We start from the raw sequence: 4,102 nt of genomic DNA, 5'->3' as shown, positions 1-4,102 counted from the left end.
GTTCAAATCTGACCTCAGATACTTCCTAGCTGTGTGACCCTGGGTAAGTCACTGAACCCCAATTTCCTAGCCCTTACCACTGTTCTGCTTTGGAACCAACACATTATTTTTTAAAACAGAATGTAAACTGAAAAAAAATGTTTAAATGTTTTTAAAACATCACAGTTATTTCCCAATAGATGCTTCCTTCTGAAGCCTCTCTTGTAACAAAGGAAAACAAACAAAATTGACCAAGAAAACAACCATATCAATAGCATTTGCAGCATTCCATCCTCATATTTTTCCATCTCTTTATCAAGTGGGAAAATTGTGCTTCAACATTTATTTTCCAAGATTGAGACTTTTAATTGTAATTCATCTGATTCAGCTACCTGTTAGAGTAATTTTCCTTTATATTACTTTTTTTGTTGTTCAATCATTTGGATTGTGTCTGATTCTTCATGACTTTTTTGGGGATTTTCTTGGCAAAGATATTGGGGTGGTTTGCCAATTTCCCTCTCCAGCCCATTTTGCAGATGAAGAAACTGAAGCAGAGTTAAGCAACTTGCCCAGAGTCCCACAGCTAATTAGTATCTGAGGCCAGATTTGAAGTTGGGAAAATGACTCCAGGCCTGGTGCTCTGTCCATTGAGCCACCTAGCTGCACCATACACTATTGTAACCGTTAATAACTGCTTTTTTGGTTCTCTTTTCTTCATTATATATAGATATTCTTTCCAAAAATTCAGGGACTTCTTGCTGCTTCCTTAGGGAGATAGTAGGAAGATACTATGTTTGTCTAAGAGGAAAGATAATAAGCCCTTCTAGATATAATTGGAACGAGAAAAGATCAATGCGGAAAATGCTAGTAAGCCCAAAGTAGTCTACAGTGAGAATAGAACAAGGCTGAAAACTCTTTAAAATTATGTCATGGGACTCTGAGAAAGAAAAAAAATACCATGAAGGAATTGGCTTTTCAGAACTCACATCATTGTGCTAAGTGGCTTGGGAGGGAGATCTTTGAAACTGCATGTTTTTATAGCTTAACCTGTGTATTAGTGAAAAGGGAAAACTTTCTGAATGTCTACTGTTGAATAATTTAGTTTACCCTGCTGATTGAAAAATATCTAAACTTACACAAAATTGGCTTTAAATTGTTTCTATATTAAGACCAATGAGAGCAATTTCTTAGTTTATTGTGGTTTCCTTTAAATACATTTCAGGGATTCTACTGAAAATGGCTCATTTGGCAATTGACTACAGTAATCTGATTAAAATGACTAACATTCAAATAATCAAGATGATTAAAAAAAAAGAAGACCCTCCTGGAGGGTTTGCAAACAGAATGTTTGAACAGTGCAATCCATGGTAATTGTCAATTAATGTGCTGAATGACCAAATAATATATGTAAGAAGACTTATCAAAAAACTCTTCATAAATGTAAAGTAGCACTGTATAATTTTCTCTGGGAAAATACATATGTATCTGTTTAAATATTTAATTTTAATGAGGTAAACACTGAAGGAAGATGAGCAGGCATTTTAAAAATAAATATACTACATTAATTATACATTTCCAAGAAGTTGGCCCCTGCTTCTTTTCTTCTTTTTATTCCAGGATTGTGGTGAAATGGACTTTTCTCCTAGATCTTTTTTGAGAGGACTTTATTTTCATAACATTTCTTTGGAAGAGGCAAAAACTATTTCAGAATTTGCTCCAAAGCTACATACTTCACAGGTGTTATGAGGAAAACTCCTTGCAAATCTTAAAGCATTATAGAAATATGAGTATCATTATTAATAGTTTTTATTACAGTAACAGGTGGGTAAAATGTTTGGATATTTTGTAAATGAATAAAAATATTGGGATATAAGCTAATCTTCTGCAATTCACTGAAAGCGTCTTTAGAACAATTCTAGTAACATGATATGATGGGGAAAATATAGATTATATCCTGTTCCTACATGGTTTTACTTTCTTCTATTAGTCTATATATCTTGAAACCATTTCATTCCACATGGTTTGGGGATTATAAATATACATTAATATCATAATTTTTGTCATCATTGTTATTATTTTTTATACCTTCTCTTTATGGTCTCTTCTTGACTTCTCATCTCTACAGGTATCCATTCCAGACCACAACCTTTCTCCATTGTGGTTTCAGTATATCATGGGTCAGCATAAGAAGTTAAATGAGAATTTCCTGAGAGTTTTAGAGAAGCCCCAGACAACATATGAAGGCTAGTAGATGACACAGAAAAAGCATAGAAACTAAAAAATGCATAAAATATATGTATAGCACTGTATAACATTAACATATTTTACCTAATATTATAAATATACACAATTTCTTTTTTAGTTAAAATAAGTAAAAAGTCAGTTTCTGAGAAGAACATGAAAGCCAGCAGATGACATGCAAACGCTATAAAGGTAGAGATATCTTAAAAAGTTTAGTATCTCATAAATTTATATGAGGTACTGTAAATACCTATAAAAGAAAAAGGAAAAAAAATACAAAAGAAGGACCAAAAATGTTTACCTGGATTTTCCAGATCAAGGGAATGCTAAGCTCCTAACCTCCTCAATGTGGAAGGACTACCTGTATTACTGGTTTAGAAAACTTTTTAGGAGGTTGGTCTATATGACCTTTAAAGTCCTATCCAGCTCTAAAATTAGAATCCTTTGGTTCTTCACACTTTTTTTCTTATTAAAAAAGTTTATTTTATTGATATCTTTACTTCATATTGTATGTTTCTTTGCACATGGCACATTAATGGATTGATCTTCTCTCTTAACTAATTTCCCTGGAATTGGAACTCTCCCTTGTAACAAAGAAAAATAATTAGAGACTGTTAGAAAATGCATATGATATTCTGCTTCCAGAGTTCCCCGACTCTTTGTTTTTTTTTTCTTCCAAGAACACACATATTACAATGACTTAGAAGTCAGCTTTGTTTTAGATTTCTTTTCATTTATGTCATAGTAGTCAGGTATATTGTTCTTTCTGCTTCTTCTTCACATGGCCTTTGTTCATGCAAATCTTCCCAGGTTTCTCTAATTTGCTCAAAGTCACAATTTCTTACTAAGCAATGATATTTCATCATATTCACATAGTTGTAGATGATTCTCAAGGGACCTGGGAGGAGAAATAGATAATTTAAATACTTTTTTACTCCCCTCAACTCCCAAATCTGGCTTTTTATAGTATTATAGGATCAAAGAATCATAGATTCAGGGCTGGAACCCCTGGAGTTGGAAAGGGAGAGGGAGACTTGACGAGCTAGATGGTGATAGAACTCTGTGCTTGGAGTCAGGAAACCCCAGGTTCAGATTTGCCATAGCTAGTTAATAGATGTGTGAACAGGGCAAGCCTTAGGCCTTAGTTTTCTCAACTGTAAGATAAGTGGGTTGGGATCCATGGCCTCCAAGTTTCTTTCTAGCTCCAAATCTATGATCTTATGATGTATAAAGGTTCCAAGACAAGAATGTGTTGTAAATTCCTTCTAATGCTCATAAAAAAGGAGTGTCCCCTCGGTGACCCTTTGTCCTTTTCTAAAGCTCACTTGCCTCTCTGAAGTTTAATTTCAAAGGCTGAATATCACTTAAAAAAAAAAAGAAAAGAAAAGAAAGAAAAAACCCTAAACATTTTAATTTAAGATGAAAACAAAAGCCAGTATGTGAGCATTTTTATTTTCAAGTATTTTCTTCATTTAGTAGAAGCTCATGTGGGCACTCTTGGGCCTTTAGAAAAAGTCACTATCTTGGGTTTTTTAACATAGATTTACCACCAACAGATTTGGCTACATATTATTTTGCTTGTAATGAAACTCACTACCAGTCTCTTTTTCTGCCAGCCTGAGGTACAGTAATATGATTTTCTTCCAAATTCTACCCTTTGCCAAAGGTCTGTTTTTCAGTTGCATTTTGGGAACAGCTGTAAGCCTCTAGCAATCTGATTGCTTTTCGTGAGTGATAAATCACTTCTTCGAATGCTGATTTGTTTAGGTACAATAGGAGAAGACACCTCTCAGACTAATGGAGTAACGGGGAAATTGGTAAGAGGAAGAATATTTGGGAACAAGTACAATAGTTCTAAGGACTACATGTCTGGGACCTAGAT

This window comes from Gracilinanus agilis, chromosome 3 (genome assembly GCF_016433145.1).
Source record: "Gracilinanus agilis isolate LMUSP501 chromosome 3, AgileGrace, whole genome shotgun sequence".
In the NCBI taxonomy this organism is placed as follows: Eukaryota; Metazoa; Chordata; class Mammalia; order Didelphimorphia; family Didelphidae; genus Gracilinanus; species Gracilinanus agilis.
The sequence above is the reverse complement of the archived record's forward strand: the minus strand, read 5'-3'. Positions refer to the sequence as shown.